General features: G+C 43.4%; 1 non-coding gene across 1 annotated transcript; it reads left to right on the forward strand.

The window, feature by feature from the left end:
* Positions 1–1,527: 1,527 nt before the first annotated feature.
* On the forward strand, positions 1,528–1,599 carry trnaw-cca (transfer RNA tryptophan (anticodon CCA)). The gene has a single exon. It is a non-coding gene; the product is annotated as a tRNA-Trp (tRNA).
* The last annotated feature ends 17,996 nt before the right edge of the window (positions 1,600–19,595 follow it).

A 19,595-nucleotide genomic window follows, 5' to 3' on the forward strand; every position in this document is an offset into this window, starting at 1 on the left:
CTCCACATCCAGCATCTTCACCTCCAAGATCGTCTGAGACCAGCCGCCCGGACAGCTGCTACAACAATCCATGACACGAGCACCGACTTGACTGAATAAAACGCACCCAAAATGAGAGAAAGCGATAGCCGCGCTGTGTTTTCACCGCTGGCCGTGTTGTGTAAAAGAGGCTTTACTGGGATTGATTGTGTTGCTCATCTGAAGCGCATGAGCGCTGGGGCTCGTCAAAGTAAAGCACAAACATCATTTAAATCACCATATCGCATTTAATTTTGAGTAGTATGAGGTTTCAAAGCATTTTAGATTGTTTCTTCTTATTGTGTACGTTCACTGAGGGAGACGGGACATGTAGTGTGCAGAAAATCCAACAAATGAATGCATTGAAAACACAGATGGACAAAAATGGACGATTGCAAAGAACAAGCCTGTGTCCCAATGTGCACACTGTCCATGTTTCCTCAGATCCAGCACTGAGGGCCATTGATCTGCAGAATTTAGCTCCAGCCCTGATACAAACTCAACTGCCTGATGCGGTCTAGTAACTCTGAAGACCTTGATTAGCTTGTTGTTTGTAAACTATTGACATATTAAACAAGATTACATCTTTAATATGAATGAATATGAACATGAATATGAATTAATAGCCTAAATTGTATGCGTTGCATATTTTTGGTTTTTGTTGAATTGTAAAGAATTATTTTATTTTCATTATTAAGAGGTTTGCACAAGAGTTAACTGTAAACTGCAAACTAAATTAAATGAAACGTCTTGGTTTGGTCTACACTGGAAGTGTTCATTAACTCTGTTAAACTATAATTATATAATATATATAAAATATATCAAAACTAAATAGAAATGTGTTCACAAAATAAAAACTAATCTAAAACTAACAAAACCATTAATGAAACTAACTAAAACTAAACTGAAATTATAGGAAATTTGAAAACGATATTAAAATAAAAACTAATTTAAAAATTCAAAACTATGATATCCTGGGCTTCAACTCCTCTCCTCTCCTCGGCCCGCATCACTCAGCGCAGAGCAAGCCTGGTCTTGATGAAGCTGCTGGGAAAACGAGGGGAAAGCCGACGAGGAAGAGGTTGGGGTGAAGCGATCTTTGTGTAGACGGAGCAAAATACTTCATCACTCTCTATATACAGTATCTCACAGAAGTGAGTACACCCCTCACATTTTTGTAAATATTTTATTATATCTTTTCTGAAGAAATGACACTGCTTCAGTGTAAAGTAGTGAGTGTACAGCTTGTATAACAGTGTAAATTTGCTGTCCCCTCAAAATAACTCAACACACAGCCATTAATGTCTAAACCGCTGGCCAGTGGTGAGTACACCCCTAAGTGAAAATGTCCAGATTGGGCCCAAAGTGTCAGTATTTTGTGTGGCCACCATTATTTTCCAGCACTGCCTTAACCCTCTCGGGTCTGGAGTTCAGCAGAGCTTCACAGGTCACCACTGGAGTCCCCTTCCACTCCTCCATGACCACATCACAGAGCTGCCGGATGTTAGAGATCTCGTGGCGCAACGGTAGTGCGTCTGACTCCAGATCAGAAGGTTGCGTGTTCAAATCACGTCGGGGTCAGGAGATGTCTTCTTGACGTCACACATGTGAAGTCTAATATGAAAAACGTTCCTTCCGTTGCGTAACGGGATAGATTTGGATCTTGACCTATGGGCTTCTTTCATCTGGCAACACGACGTCAGAAGAAAATGTGGAAACGTGTTTGCCAAATTTAAAACCATACTCCTTCGAGCCGGAATCGAACCAGTGACCTAAGGATAGCCAGCACTTCATCTACTGTGCTGTGGATCAAAAGTTGCCGGTTCGATCCCTGTCTGGAGCACGCATCTCTAACCAAAAACTCTAACGGAAATATTACCAATCATTTAATTAATCACTTATTAATTGATACAAATAGGACAATGGCTTATTACGAATGTCATACAGTCAAATATTAATAATTAACTTAATTTACATGGCAATGCAAGAAATATTTCTATCAATTAGTTGCACTAGCGGACACCTACACATGTATGTTTTGTTTTGACTAAAATGTATAAAAAGTTATTAATATATTCATATGTATTGTTTGCATGTATGTGTGCATGTGTTTTACATTGGGTATTTTTTCTCAAGCAAACTAATTTAAAAATGAAAGGAATTAGAGTTGAAAGTTTGTAATTGTTTTCTCTGAGTGACTGTTGGCAATAAATACATTTTACATTTACATTTAGTCATTTTGCAGACGCTTTTATCCAAAGCGACTTACAATTTGGGGAACACATGAAGCGATTCATCTTGAAGAGGCAATCCGACAAAGGAAGTGCTTGTAACACCAAGTCTCAGGCATTGTTTAAATAAGTACAAGCTAGCAAGGGAAGGAATAAGTAAGGAGAAAGATTTTTTTTTTTTTTATGTGTAGGTTGAAGTCAAGTGCTGTCGAAAGAGATGAGTTTTCAGCTGTTGCTTGAAGATTGACAGGGATCCAGTACTCCGAATATGGGTGGGAAGATCATTCCACCAGCCAGGAATGGTGAACGAGAATGTTCTGGAGAGTGATTTTGAGCCTCTTTGTGATGGTACCACGAGGCGTCGCTCACAATAAAGATAAAGGCCTTGCTGTTTAAATATATTACAAAATCTTTCTTTCTCACACATAGTAAGCATATCACAGATACAAAAATTGAAGAATTATATATAAAATACAAATATAAAATAAATAAATAAACAAAATACACAAAGTAATAAAAGTAGAAGATTCTGGTCATCTGGGAAAAAAAATATACAAATAACAAAATCAACACACCTTGCAAAGCTCACACAAAAACAGTAATATACAGTGTGTTATTTCTGTTATGTTGATTTTTTTAAATGCAGACCTGTTATATGGGATGAATATTGAACTAATAGAACATGACTGAAGTATTTCCACTACACATCTACACAGTATGAGACAAAGATCTGCCCTCTTCCTCCGCATCTCCTCCATCCACTGGTCGAGTAGAACACCAGCATTTCGAGGACCATATATGTACCCATAATACTGACCGTGGCCACTTTCTTTGTTGCGGGGCTGTTGGCACTGACTGCGTTTATTTTTGTCCACTTTCCGATTGTAAGGCCTCCGGGCAGGTGGTGGAGAGGAAAGGGGGCCAGCAGGAGCAATCCGTTTGTATGCATTGACTTGTAGGGTCAAAAACACATACACGAGTGGGCCACTGGCAGGGCTGGGGCTGGAGACAGTAGGCAAAGGGGCAGGGGTAGGTGGAGATGTCTGCTGAGGGAACAACTGCCTCTGAGCTGGCAACCTTGGGCAGACGGACTGCAGAGAATGGGTGTGTTGGGCCGGAGCTGCAGACTTCCTCTTGTCCACTGCTGGTCCTGTTGTACTTTGAGGCAAGTGGTACTGATGTTGAGGGCCAGCAGTGAGGCGTACCTGTACTGGTGGGAGAGGTACTGGAGCAGCAGGAATGGAGGCAGGCTAGTTGACTCCATGCAGCAGAATATTACATTCCTGCCTCTTCAGTCGCTTGTTGTGCCACTGAATGAGAGTTGTTTGATTAACATCAAACCATTACCCAGGATCAGCTGTCTGATCTTACTGTAGTCTCTGAGAATTAGAGTCAGTGCATATTTACCCTGTTTTTTTGGACTTTTATGGATGTCACAGAGTTTTACAAAAATGCACTCTACCAGACGACAGCAGTCTGGCCACTGGGCAGGGGATCCTGTCGATCCTAGCACGCAACGTGTCATGCTCTCCACACCTGGCGTAAATTCAGGTTTCTTTCTAGAGCACCTGAAGCGTCCTGTTGTCAGACGTGACTGGTGCCGTGCAGAGTACGCCACACGCTGCTGGTCATATGGTAGAAGGTTCTGCCACAGAGCTATGATGGTACTGGCCTGCTGGGAGTTAAGAGTTTGTCCAGTTTCGTTCCTCAGTCCCACCAAATACTCTGCCAGGCTGTCCACTCCGTCCATCTCAGGGATGTTGCGATCATCCACAGCCTGGTAAATATAGGAATATATAAAAATAAAATAAAAACAATATCACAGGCAGAAAAATAGAACATCTTTCAAACTGTTTACATGTCACAACAGACCTAGCAGCTGTTGTGGTGCTGCAGGGGTGATGGGTGATGGCAGTGAAGAGGGACTAGCAGCAGCAGAGCCGGGACAAGCATGCCCAATCTGGACAATGTAACATATTTATAAAATGGATTTCAATTAGAGCTTATCTTTTGCATTATGCTTTTATTAATTTATGTATTCTTCAGATTTTTGTTCATTGTCTTTCACCTCTGTTTATTTCATGATTGCGTTGCATATTTTTTTTGTGATTGGTTTTTGAAAAGTGATATACAAATACATTTTCTAAATATTATTATACAATGAAGATGACGATTATTATTATTACACAATAATAATAATTATTATAGTACAATAAAAGTCTAAATTATCCGGAGCAACTGAGAAGTCCACTGACACAGTATGATAAACACACGTGACGAGCATAATTACCAGTTGTTGCTCAAGTGCAGCTGTAGTGAAGGTCCAGCAGGGGTCTGGAGAGGGGTGGGAGCTGGAATGACGGCTGAGCTGGTGGTGGCAGGTGATGGACCAGGGAACGGGTCCAGTAGCCCAACAGCTGGGTCCAAACCAGAATCTTCAAAGCCCTCATCTTCCAAATCTTCCTCTTCCAGCATCTTCTCCGTCTCCTCTGAGTCAGGCTGGACATCCTGCAAGGCCCTCCCTGTCTGGCGGTATAGGTAATCTACACCTATTAGCTCCCCTGGAACAGACAAGAACATAGAAGAGAGGACAATTTACTTTTCAGAAAATTCATAAAAAGATCATTCTGTTTTATGGATATAGAAAATAGCCTCCTGATGGACAGCTTAAACTAACCAGTGTAAACAGAAGGTGGCTGAAAAGAGGGGACAAGCTTCCTTCCAAGCACCTTGACACTGTAGTAGCTGAGCAGCGATGGATCCCTGACGGCCAGAGATGCAGCTTCACGGTCCTGGTTCCATCTGTAAAGGCCCTCCAGGAGGTACAGCTGGAAATTCAGGCTGTTGGCACTGGTTCCTTAAGATAGTACAATTATGAGCAATATTGTTAGGTTAACTTGTTGTGTTTGGACAGACTGTGTCAGCGTTTAGAGGATAATAATAATAATAATAATATTAATAACAATAACTATAACAATACTACTACTACTAATAATAATAAAATGTTTAACTGCAAATATGTAATCTTGCTGATAAATAAAAAGTGATTCATACTGACCTGGAATGAACCTGTTCAGATTCAAGTGATGTGGACCCTCTTGCACGTATGTAGTTTGGCAGGACAGTGCCTCCTCTGGTAGTGGTGCCAGTCACAGTGTACAGGAGGACACCTGCTTCATCCTGAATCACTTCACATGCTTCTTCTGGGTTTGCCATATGTGCTGCATTCTCTCGTGGTCCAAGAGAGGGACACCAAGATAGTCTCTGCCCTTTACCCCCATGAGCTCATTAAGAAGCTGTTCAATCATTATGATCGTCTGCCTCTCCTCTCTTGTCCGCCTCCTGCAGTGCAATGCCAGTTCCTCCTTGCTTATCTGCTGGTCCACTAGCTTTTCAGTGATCCCAGGTACACCTTCTCGTTTCAATTGTTCCCTCTTAGCTTGACACAGCAAGGCAACATCTCCACTGTCCCACTCAAAAATGCAGCTTGACAGTCTGGACATAAAGATGGGGTAAAGAGGATGCGCATCATTTGTACACCCAGATGCCAGTTGCTGCATGAAGTGGTATATGTCAAGCTTTACAACCAGGTCTGGCCACCCACCAAATCTTTAAGTTTTGTCTGTCCTGTGCCGTCCCGACAACATTCACAGTCAACATAGAGGAGCTGAGGAGGAGCCACACCAGCATTGCTGTACCTGCAGATGAGATCAGCAGCCGTGGTGTCACGAGCAGGACCCTCCTGAGCAGTCAGGACACTGACGAGGATTTGGCCCAGCTCATTGCTCACAGATGTGAGCCCTTGGCAAAGACTGACAGCTTCTTGGTGATCTGTGATCACACAGAACAGACAGTGAGTGCCTAATGCCCAAATAAATATGTAAAACACTGAAATAATGTTATTTTATATATATATATATATATATATATATATATATACAAAGCATTAATTTCATTTTTCATGTCTTTTCTGCTAATGTTGTATTTTAGACTTTTGTTTGTGAGGTAGGATTTTACAGTGGTAAGAGTTAAAAAATATTTACCTTTTTTGTGGAATCCATTTTTAATATATTGCCAAAGCTGGCTTTTATTTGATCCATTCTGCTTAAGATGTCTTGGCCATAAACAGCCAGCATCCACCGGTGGGAAGGAACGGCCACTGGCTCAGGAGGGTCCTGGAACTGGGAGATGAGAAATGGGTGAGTATTTAAAGGTGGTGTGATGAGCTGCAGCTGGTGATGGTGATTAAATCAGCTGGAGCGTGATCAGCGCCGATGAGTCGTCACGCCCACTCACACACACATAAACAACGAGCACGAGACAAGGAGAAGGCATGGGATTTAAGAACCGTGACAGTACCCCTCCCCCTAGGAACGCCTCCTGGCGTTCCCAGGCTCCCTTACCTGTCGATTGTAATCATCAATAAGGGTGTGGTCCAGTATGTCTCTAGCCGGTACCCAACTTCTCTCCTCCGGACCGTAACCTTCCCAGTCCACCAAGTACTGAAATCCGCGTCCCCTCTGTCTTGAGTCCAGAATACGATTGACCAAATAAGTAGGTTCCCCATCTACGAGTCGCGGCGGAGGGGGAACTGGGGCCGGCGGATTAATACGTGAATGAAAAACGGGCTTTATTTTAGATACATGAAAGACGGGATGAATTCTCCTGTACACTGGAGGGAGGTTGAGGCGGACTGCCACCGGACTAATGATCTTGGTGACAGTGAACGGGCCAATGAATTTGGGTGCAAGTTTATTAGACACGGAGCGGAGAGGAATGTTCTTGGTAGAAAGCCACACTTTTGACCAGCGACGATACGGGAGGCCTAGACCGGTGGTGGTTGGCTTTGGCCTTGGTGCGTGACCCCATTTGGAGTAGAGTCTCACGGGCTCTAGTCCAAGTGCGGTGACACCTCTGGACGGCGTGGGCGGAGGGGACCGCGACCTCGGATTCCAGACTAGGAAAAATTGGTGGCTGGTAACCTCGCTACACTCAAACGGAGATAGGCCCGTGGATGACACTGGTAACGTATTGTGGGCGTACTCCACCATAGAAAGTTGTTGACTCCACGAGGAAGGATTCTTGGATACCATACATCGCAGCGTTCTTTCTAAATCTTGGTTGGCTCGCTCAGTTTGACCATTGCTCTGGGGGTGGAACCCTGAGGACAGACTGACAGTCGCCCCCAGTAACTTACAAAATTCTCGCCAAAATTTGGACACAAATTGGGGTCCTCTGTCGGAAACCACGTCCATTGGGAGGCCATGTAACCGAAAGACGTGGTCAACGACAATCAACGCTGTCTCCTTGGCTGAGGGTAATTTGGGCAAGGGAATGAAATGGGTTGCCTTCTAGAACCGGTCCACCACGGTCAAAACTACCGTGTGACCCTGGGAGGGTGGGAGGGCGGTGACAAAATCTAGAGCGATATGGGACCAGGGTCTCGAAGGCACCGGCAGCGGTTGAAGTAACCCATCTGGGGGTCGATTGGAAGACTTACCAGTGGCACAGACTGAGCAAGCCAAGACAAAATTGTGAACGTCACGAGCAATTAGAGGCCACCAGAATCGTTGCTTGACTAAAAAATTAGTACGACTGACTCCTGGATGACAAGCCACATTGGAACAATGTCCCCACTGAATAACGCTGGACCGTAACTCCTCAGGCACAAATAAACGGTTCGGTGGGCAACGTGCAGGAGGCGTTCTAAGGCCGCTTTGACCTTTGATTCGACCTCCCATGTGAGTGTAGAGACAAATATGGTCTCAGGTAAAACGCACTCGGGAGTAGACGGGCGTTCGGAACGGTCAAAAATACGTGATAAAGAATCGGGTTTGATGTTCTTGGAACCCGGGCGGTACGAGAGAGTAAAATCAAAACGACCGAAAAAAAGAGACCACCGAGCCTGCCTGGAGTTTAATCTTTTAGCCGTTCTAATGTATTCCAAGTTCTTATGATCGGTCCAGACGATAAAAGGTACTCCCGACCCTTCTAACCAGTGGCGCCATTCCTCCAATGCTAACTTGACTGCCAACAACTCTCTGTTACCAATGTCATAATTGCGTTCGGCTGGGGACAGACGATGAGACAAAAACGCGCAAGGGTGCACCTTGTCGTCTGAGGGAGAGCGCTGGGATAGCACTGCACCTACCCCCACCTCTGACGCATCGACCTCCACCACGAACTGACGTGAAGGATCAGGGGTAATAAGGATGGGGGCTGAAACAAAGCAGCCTTTCAGTTTGGTAAACGCAGCCTCGGCTGCGTCTGACCACCTGAACGTCGTTCTGGGGGAGGTCAAGGCGGTCAGAGGCGCGGCTAGTTGGCTGAAATTGCGAATGAAACGCCGGTAGAAATTGGCGAATCCCAGAAACCTCTGTAGGGCCTTACGGGAATCTGGGCTTGGCCATTCCACCACAGCCTTAATCTTCTCAGGATCCATGCGTACTCCCTCAGTCGACACGATGTAACCTAAAAAAGGAACAGACTGTGCATGAAAATCGCATTTCTCCGCCTTGACAAAAAGCCCATTCTCTAGCAACCTCTGGAGCACTTGTCGGACATGCTGCACGTGTTCCTGGAGAGACGAGAAAAATCAATATGTCATCCAGGTAGACATATATGAACTGATCGACCATGTCTCGCAGCACGTCGTTGACAAGTGCTTGGAAGACCACTGGAGAGTTGGATAGCCCGAAAGGCATAACCAAGTATTCAAAATGCCCCCTGGGAGTGTTAAAGGCGGTCTTCCATTCATCCCCCTCCCTGATGCGAACCAAATGATAAGCATTACGTAAATCCAACTTTGTGAAGACAGAGGCTCCCTGCAACCTCTCGAAGGCTGAAGACATCAACGGCAAAGGATAAGTATTCTTTACCGTGATGTTGTTCAACCCCCGGTAGTCAATACAAGGTCGCAGAGACCCGTCCTTCTTCCCCACAAAAAAGAACCCCACCCCCGCTGGAGAAGAGGAAGGACGGATGAACCCTGTTGCTAGAGAATCAGAAATATATTTCTCCATAGCCTCCCTCTCTGGAGCAGAGAGTGAATATAACTTGCCTTTAGGCGGAGATGTACCTGGCAGTAACTCTATGGCACAGTCATAGGGACGATGCGGGGGAAGAGAAGCAGCCGAGACTTACTGAACACCTCCTTCAGGTCCAGGTACTGTGGGCACGTTAGATAAATCCACTGCCTCCTCCTGAAACACAGGGACAGAAACAGACGGACAGGCAGACACTAGACAAGACTTATGACAATGACTGCTCCATGCCGACACAGATTTTAATTGCCAGTCCACTTTAGGGTTGTGACGGGTGAGCCAGGGGTGATCAAGGACGATGGGTGCAAGGGGGGTGTCCAGTATGTAAAAGGAAATAGTCTCGGTGTGATTGCCTGATGTGATGAGGGTGATGTCCTCTGTGATGAATGAGATGGTGGGGAGTTCTTGGCCGTTGAGAGCGTGTACTGCGATCTTGTGTGTGAGGGGACTGAGGGGAACTTGGAGTTTGCGTGCAAATGTGTAATCCATAAAATTACCTTCTGCCCCAGAATCCAGAAGTGCTTGACAGTCGTGAAGGTGAGTTGACCATCTCAGTCTTACCGGAAGGAGAGTAGATGTGGATGAGGTCTTCTCGGCGGAGATCCCACCCGACAGTAGCCTCATACTTACTATCGGGCTGACCCCTTTTAACGGACAGTTGTAGGCAAAATGACCCGCTCCTCCACAGTACATGCAGAGGCCCTGGGACCTCCGCCTCTCCTTCTCCTCCCGGGAAAGCCGAGCTCGCCCCACCTGCATAGGCTCGTGATCGTAGACAGGGCTGACCGCGTCCCCGCCTCCAAACCGTTGGCCCTCGGTCCCTCCGGTGGGACGACTGGGCTGTGAGCGGCGATCCATTCGTGACAACCGTGCGTCCACTCTTAATGCCAGAGCGATCAGGTCGTTGAGAGATGTGGGAAGGTCCATGGCATAGATCTCCTTTTGGACGCGGTCAGCCAGCCCATGCAGGAACATGTCCCACTGCGCTTCCTCGTTCCATTGACTCTCCGCCGCTAGGGTCCGAAACTCGATCGAAAAATCCGATACGGACCTCTCTCTCTGTTGTAAATCGGCCAACATCCTTGCTGCCTCTCTACCAGCAAGGGCCCGATCGAACACCCGTCTCATCTCTGCGGAGAGATCCTGGAACGAGGAACAGCACGGATCTTGATTCTCCCACACCGCCGTTCCCCAGAGTGCTGCTTTCCCAGTCAGTAGTGTTAACACAAAGGCGACCCTGGCCCGCTCATTATTAAATGTTCTGGGTTGGAGAGAAAAATGCATGGAACATCGTGTTAGGAATGCTCGACAGTAGTTGGGTTCACCTGCATATGATTCTGGAACTGGTAGGCGGGGCTCCGCCTGATAGGGGTTCTCTGGTGGTGGTAGGGGAACCGGCGGTGCGGGGGGCGCAGTGGAACCTCGCAGATGTTGGAGCTGTTGGGTGAGCTCGGACACCTGCACCACTAGAGCCTGAACAGCGCGAGCTGTATCGTTGAGATTCTTCTCCTGGGAATCCATACGAAGTAGGCTGCTGTTCACGAATCCTTCCAGCGATCCGGTAGAGCTACTCGCTGCTTCCATCTGTTGGTCAGATCGTTCTGTCATGACTGAAAACGCGGAAACAAGTTGCAAGTAACTCTCCGTTTATTGAATTGGATAGTAACGATAGAAACAGTTCAGAAAGAAAACAGGATAGTGATGCAGGGACGTCGATGGTCAGATGAGTGTCGTGAAGAGAAGTGCTGATGGTAGGTGACGAATCCAGAGTGATAATCCACAGGAAACACGAAACAGGAACGACGAAGACACCAGGCTGGAAATGAAGACGGCAACACAACCGGAGACTCACAAACAACGATCTGACAAAGGAGATGAGAAATGGGTGAGTATTTAAAGGTGGTGTGATGAGCTGCAGCTGGTGATGGTGATTAAATCAGCTGGAGCGTGATCAGCGCCGATGAGTCGTCACGCCCACACACACACACATAAACAACGAGCACGAGACAAGGAGAAGGCATGGGATTTAAGAACCGTGACAGACAGGGTGCAGGCTTGGCTGGACAGCGACGTCCGAGCATGCGCCGAGGTAGCGACAAACACGCTTAAGCTACTCCTCGCTGTGATTTTCCCTCAGCTGCCTGACCAAGCATCTGGGGCTATTACCCAAGGTCCTCTCCCTCAGAAAACGAATCACCCGTATGTCACAGGCATATCTGTATTAAGAAACAAAGTGAAAAAGAGACCAAAAAAAATGCTAATTTATAGTGTGTTTGAATGACAAACATCTGTGACACAGGCTAAATAATTTCAGTATACTCACCTTCGTGTCAGGATCAGTCGGAGCTCCATTCTGTGTGCCAGATCCAGCTGGTCCAAGATGGTCTTGCTGCTGGAAACGTAACTCGTTTTACAACTAGCTGAACTGCACCAGAGAGTCTTCGTGATCATCAGGTAGTACCTATCCTCATCCAAAACATGGCGGGCTCTCTTGTGGGCTCCATAACCTGTGAGCTGTTTTCCACACACAGCCTGACCCGCCAAAGGTGGTACGGCATCCACAAGAGACGCTCTGGAGCGGGGTCTGATGATAAATGAGTGCTGGCTCCGGTGGATCATACCACAGCTTCAGGTCAGTGCGCAGCCGCTTGTTCTACCACAGACCCGATGAAATCCACTTCTGATCCTGAGGTGGTATGGTCCCCATCAACTTTGCAGGCAGCCAGCCGGGCTCTGAACCAGGAGCAATCTCCATGTCAGTAGTAGGGTGAGCAGATGGAGAAGCAGAGGTGACAAAACAAGAGGTGGCAGATGCACAGGTCACAGGGGCAAGAGGAGCAGAGGAGGTACCAGAGGAGGAGGCGGCAGCTGACACGTCCTTTATGAATAACAGAAGGCAAATACATATACATGATTGCAAGTCACACACTTATTTGAAGTTAAGTATCATTGTGAAGAAAACCACTTAATTGAAGAGTTTCTCACAGCTCCAGCAGCTACCGATGGTGTCGAGGAGGTGGTTGTGGACACAGGAGAGGGAGGAACAGACGGTCTGAATGTAGATCCTTGGACTGCGAGCAGGCGATGGTGTCCTCCTCGTCATGGCACTTGTGACAGTGCTGGACATGGCAGAAGAATCAGAAGTGCAACTGATGGGCTGAGAGAATATGACCACAGTTTACAATATAATATATAATATTAATCTGTCCTTATTAGGAATTACTGTAATGACAACATAATTTCAACATATCTTTATGAAATGAAAATAACAGCAGCCTAAAAAGAATACCCAGGCATAACAAGAATAAGAGTGCACAATACACGATTATATGACTGTAAAAATCAAACTGTCATTCTCTTTACATTACCTTGTTTGCAGGCTTCCTGCAGTGTTTTAGTATGGTTTCTGTTTTCATAACTGATGTGAGACAAGTGTGGTGCTAATCAGCAAGAGGAGGTGCCAATAAAAGGCCCATACACCATACTAATCAATACAACTGTTTATTGTTGTTACACAGCTGATATCAATAATACTGATAAAGGTAAATGCATAAAAGGATAATGATAATCAAATATAAACACATCAAAGAAGAAGAATCATAAACCAGTGCATAATATAAGAATGATCATGAGTAAATGGATAAAAGATAATACACAAATTCGAGCATACACTAAAACTAAACCCCAAGCTGAGTAATAGAACAATATACAGCCTCAGAGCCGTGCCATCATCTTCACTCTCAAAAGACCAGGGAGCCCATTTCAGTCACAGTAGAAGACCAACACTCGTCTGAGAACGCCAGGCGATGCGCGCTTATCCCACAACTGAGCTTCCACTGTTTCTGAAAGAAACCCCCTTTTTTATACTTTATCATTTAGGTGCGGTTTAAGAACAAGCCTCCAGGTGAGAGAGAAAGCACACTGGCCAGGCTCGCTCCCCATCTCAATTGGGTGCACTTCGTCTTAATTACAGAAAGAGATGAGTTATTATTTGGCAATATCTCTGAGGTTTCGCCATCAATGTAGCGTCAGAATTCTGCACCTAGTACTTCTCAAGCACCAACAGTACCAACCTTATCTTGAAGGTCAATGCAATAGACTCTCTGCATCTTCCCAAGAGACAGTGGTGTTATTTAGTACCAATTACAACCTTGAAAGTCTTCCCCTTAAATTCCATTCCCACAGTTCATCTGTTGAGCACACATGAAAAAGAAAAACACATCAACCCATCCTTTACATGCCCACATTTAAGTTTGGCGTTAAAGCGGCACCCTGAGACCCACCGAACCGTGGCTTTATAAACCGAAAAAAAGTATTTTAAAAAGTCATCTTAAGAGGAGCCTTGTAAATTAAAATGCATATATTTGAATACGTTAAAAATGTAAATATCAGTATCAGTAAATCCTCGTTACGTACTGATGCCATAGTCAAAGCTGGCTTGCGGGGTGTGAGTTGTCCAGGAGTTGCTGTCTGCCCAGCTGTATAATCATCATATTGAATCATAAAAATGTGACCCCTTTCAATATGACATAGCTTTATGTTGTATAATTGTACACACATCACTTTATCTAAATTTACCTTCAGGTACATGTCATGTCATCAGAAGGCCAGACCCCTACAGCAGCAAACTTTCGCCTCGCCGCCCATAGCCCTGTGCTTTCTGTGTTGGGAAGCCATCTTCCATTACTAGAGTAAATAAAATTGTAACTATTACATTTAAATTTGTATCTATTCAGTACATGGTATAACCATATCAACATGGGTAGTTTTAATTCACTACTATAAAAATCCGGTTTCACTTTATTTTGATGGTCCCTTTAACACATTCTATTGACTATAAGTAATGCTGCACCTACATTTCTACTGACTCTCATTAGAGTGTTAGTAGTGTATTAGTTGACTGGTAGGGTTAGTGTTAGATTAAGTTAACACGTTCTTGCAAAGTTACTTATAGTCAGTAGAATATCTGTTGGGAGACCAACACAATAAGGAGTTAGTAGATATGAAGCAGACAGTCTACTAATACTCTTATGAGAGTTTGCTGACATGTAGTTGCAACATTACTTAGTGTCAACAGAATGTTCAAAAGGGACCATCAAAATAAAGTGTTACCAAAAATCCTGTATATAGATAGCATTAGTAAATCAGCAAATTCTAGCACACTTCACATTTGTGTATAATATATTCAAACATAGTAGTAGCACATAAATAAGTAATTAAAAGTGAATACAATATCAATGTATAACAATGTTATAGCCTACTAATTATATAACATTCATTCATAGCAAGCTAGCGAAAAAATAAAAATTAACTTATTATTAAACAAAGTGTCCTGCACATTAATCTAACTGTAAATTTAAAATATATAATTTAAAAAATCATTAAAAACTACCTAAAACACTGAAAATATAGCATTTGTACATGTCCCCAGTGTCTAATGCTACATTTTAACATTAAATATAATGTTTAAAATCCTTCAGAAATATTTTCTGTTTTGCATTTTTGTGTACCTCCATATCCCATCTGTGCTTTAAATACATTTATTTCAAAATAAATTGTTAATATGTTGGATAAAATACACATTTTAGTCGTGTTTTCACTCAGTCCTGTTACCCCAACACATTCCCCCCTCTAAAAAACTGGGAAAATTCCACAAGACACATTTTCAACATAATATTGCAACATCTGGATCTTCTGAAGGCAATTAAATGACCGAAAGCATGTGGTCTTATTTTCTTTTCTGTATATTTGATGATATTGTAACGGTGGCTGGGAGTGTCATTATAAATATACTGTCCTGTTACCTAAATTATTTCTTAGATATTATTTGTTTATTTTAAAAATACAGATCTTTGTGAATCACTATAATTTGCTGAGCATTCTCATAATTGAATTTTGTCATAATGTGGCTAGATTTTATGTATTTGCTAATTTTATCCTAAAATCTCAATCCTGTTACTTTCAGTCCTGTTACTCATATCCTATACTTATATATAGTAACTGAGTAAAAGTAACAGGAGTGAGTGGTGTCATCAGATTTATCAATGTAAATATTAGGCTACATCCATATTAATCTAGATCTACATTTGAAAATGCATATTTTTCTCAACGTTTTGGCCTTCTATCCAAACTGAGACAATGCTTTTGCCCAGATAAAAACCTATGGTTGTTCCTACATTGTTGTTTTATATTACTTTCCTGAAATTATGACAGAAAATGTATGATTTCTGTCCTGTGACAATTATGTATTAGACTCATATATGGAATGGCGTTTGAGTGTGAGCTGTGATAAGAAAACAATATCCACAGAAAAACTGAAAAGATATTAATTAAGTTTATTATTTTTAATATTAATTTTAATTTAATATTGATTATTTTTTAGTTATTTATATCTTATCTTATAACCTGTCCTCTACCCCTAAACATAACCCCAACAAAAACCTCAACAGACCACTACATTTAAATAGAAACATGATTTTGCCTTTTTTAGCAGCGAGGTCAGCTCACTAGTTGATGTTCAACACTTTCACTGTATCATTAACACCTCACATGTGTAGTCAAACCTGTATACTAATATAATGGATACTCCTTCCTGTTACCAGTTTCATTCCTGTTACTAAATAGTTTTTTCTTTAAAAATAAAGTTAAACCACTATTTTTTAAATTAAGTTTGGTTCATAATTGATCCTATTGTTTAATAAATTGCATCATAGAAAATTGATAAGCTTGAGGTTTGAGTCGCCTTTATAATGAAAAAAAGGGTTTGTGTACTTTAGAAAAATACACCTTGTGTAGATAAACAGTGACTTTTTATGATAAAATAATGTTTTTTGACCATGAAACCAACAATTTCATTAGAATAAACACCTGCCTGAGGGGGAAATTAAGGAATTTGTTGACATATTTTAAACATGCTTTTTAAAAGACAATAGAATTTTGGTAACAGGACTGAGAAAAATGCATGCATCTTCCACTTAAAAATTGTGTAAAAAATTAAATAAAGTTACCTGAGATTGACCAATACAGATTTTGTATAGTTAAATATGTGTACTACTAGATTCAGTCTTTAAAAAATATAGAAAATTATTATTATTATTATTATTTTAAGAGTTTTGGAAGCAAATGTCACCCATTCGGTGGAATGACCCTTATATTCAGACTTTGACATGTCAGTAATACACCCACAACAATAGGTGGCGCCAAAAATGCATAAAACGAGTGTGCCATGAAATATGTAATGTGTGTTGTAAAGAAAATCTTACTGCAGCACGATTCATGATTATCATGCTAGCCTGATGGGAACAAACTTCCTCTGTAAGTGATTTTAAAACATAAGACAGTGCCCAGATTTGAAGACTACAACAAGATTTCACTTCTACTGATAATAAAATTTTGGTAGGCAACTATGATATGGATAGCCTAAATGTTATATAATTCCTCTGCTCCTCTTGCCCCTGTGACCTGTGCTTCTGCCACCTCTTGTTTTGTCACCTCTGCTTCTCCATCTGCTCACCCTACTACTGACATTTTTCAATGTCATTTTTGGTACATTTTACCAGTATATACCATACTTTCAAAACAAAAATAGGAGAAATATGCAATATGAAAATAATTTAAGAAAAAATGTGTTTTACAGAGAGAGAGAGAGAGAGAGAGAGAGAGAAAAACAAGTTGGTTTTCAAAAAGCCTTTTTCCAAAAGGTACATCTGGAAAAAGGGGGGTCATCTTATAATCAGGGTCGTCTTATATTCGGGTCAATACTTCCTTCACCCTCCCAGTTTTCAGCACTGGACACAAACAGTGCTACTGACACTCTGTGCTCCACTCTAACATCTTGCTTGGACAACTTTTGCCCCCTTTCATCCAGACCAGCACGCTCTACCCCGCTCTACCCAGCACGCTCTACCCCGCTCTACCCCCCTGTTCTCTGTGAACATCGAGCTAAACTAAGGGCTGCAGAGAGGAAGTGGCACAAATCAAAAAACTCTGCTGACCTTAGTGTGTATCAGTCACTCCTCTCTTCCTTCTCTGCAAACATCTCCATTGCTAAAACAACATACTACCACAACAAAATCAACAACTGTTCAGACTCTCGCACACTTTTCAAAACTTTCTCTTCTCTTCTCTGTCCTCCTCCCCCTCCTCCTTCATCAACTCTTACAGCCGATGACTTTGCAATTTTCTTCACAAATAAAACAAAAACCATCAGTGACCAATTCCTCACACCACAAACTGATAACTTCATACCGACTAATACACACTCCCTCACCTCCTTCTCTCCTCTCTCGGAGACGGAAGTTTCAAAACTCATCCTTTCCAATCATCCCACTACTTGTCCACTAGATCCTATCCCCACTCACCTCCTTCAGGCCATTTCTTCTTCAGTCATACCTGCGCTTACTCACATTATCAACACCTCTCTTCACACTGGTACATTTCCAACAGCATTTAAGCAGGCTCGGGTATGCCCACTGCTTAACAAACCCTCTCTAAATCCAGCACTTTTAGAACACTACAGACCGGTATCCCTTCTTCCATTCATTGCAAAGACTCTTGAGCGAGTTGTGTTCAACCAACTCTCTTTGTTTCTTGCGCAGAACAATCTTCTGGACAACAACCAATCGGGCTTCTACTGAGACTGCCCTACTCTCGTTACAGAGGCCCTGAGACTTGCAAGAGCGGCTTCCAAATCCTCTGTACTCATCTTATTGGACCTGTCTGCGGCTTTTGACACAGTTAACCATCAGATCCTCCTGTCCACTCTCAGAAAGATGGGCATCTCAGGAACCGCGCTCCCGTGGTTTGAGTCTTACCTCTCAGATAGGTCCTCAGTTAAGCTTCACAGACTATATTGCTACAACGGCCCGTTCCTGCATATTCGCCTTATACAACATTAGGAAGATTCGACCCTTCCTGTCCGAGCAAGCCGCACAACTCCTCGTCCAAGCTCTTGTTCTCTCCAGACTGGACTACTGTAATGCTCTCTTGGCAGGCATTCCCGCAAGTACTATCAAGCCTCTGCAACTGATCCAGAATGCAGCAGCCAGAGTGGTCTTTAATGAACCAAAGAAAGCTCACGTTACCCCTCTCTTCATCAGGTTGCACTGGCTACCAATAGCCGCTCGCATCAAATTCAAGGTACTGATGTTTGCCTACAAGACAACAACTAGCGCTGAAGTGCAGATGTAACCATTGAGGAAAGGCAAGAGGGAGAGAGCGAGCGTAGGTTACGGCGAAAGGTGACCTGTGGGGGGGGGGAGTATGTGCTGTGTCCGGAGTTAGTGTGAGGTTAGAAGTGATGAGGAAGTGGTCTGAGGTGTGCAGTGGAGTAACTAACGTGTTGTCAGTGGAGCAGTAGCGTGTGTAGATGAGGTCCAGTTGGTTACCTGATTTATGAGTAGCCATAGTAGACACTCGCTTGAGGTCAAATGAAGTGAGAAGAGTGTTGAAGTCAGCAGCCTGGGGTTTTTCTAGGTGGATGTTGAAGTCGCCGAGCAGTACCAGAGGAGTACCATCCTCAGGAAAGTTTGACAGCAATACATCCAGCTCCTCCAAGAAGTTACCCAGTTGACCTGGGGGACGATACACAACTGCAACGTGGATTTTAGCAGGGTGTGTAATAGTAACTGCATGAGATTCAAATGAACTGCTGCCTGTAAGAGATGGTAGAAGATCAAATTTCCATTCATTTGAGATAAGGAGACCCGTACCTCCACCCCTCCCAAGTGTGCGAGGGCTGTGGGAAAAAGTGAAGTTAGCGGAGAGTGCTGCAGGAGTGGCAGTGTCCTGAGGTTTGATCCAAGTCTCAGTTAGGGCCATGAGTTTGAGACCGGAGTGAGTAGCAATAGAAGGAATAAAGTCTGCTTTGTTTACAGCAGACTGCCAGTTCCAGAGACCAATTGGAATAGAGAGTAAAGTATTAGAAGTCAGAGGGACAGGCCTTACTACTTAGCCAAGTGAAACTGGGAAATTCACGCGATACCCACGGCAACAAATGCGACTTCACTTTACCACGGTAAAACACAGTATATGCAAAACAAAGTTTCCTAGCAACAACAACTGCGCTGAAATCTAATGAGAAAACAAGACAAAACACTTACAGACTGCTGTTCTCTTCTGCTGTTCTTCTGCTTCTTCAGTAGCAGTCTGCTTCTTCAATAGAAGGTGACCAATTAGAGACCAACAGAGTCCATTATGTTTCCATTAAAACCAACACAAGTCTCATCATAACCAGTAAAACCGTTACGAATTTTGAGATGGTGTCTATTGTTTTTTTCAACATTACATGTTATTACAAATGCCT

The sequence above is a fragment of the Onychostoma macrolepis genome, chromosome 03, assembly GCF_012432095.1.
Source record: "Onychostoma macrolepis isolate SWU-2019 chromosome 03, ASM1243209v1, whole genome shotgun sequence".
Taxonomy (NCBI): Eukaryota; Metazoa; Chordata; class Actinopteri; order Cypriniformes; family Cyprinidae; genus Onychostoma; species Onychostoma macrolepis.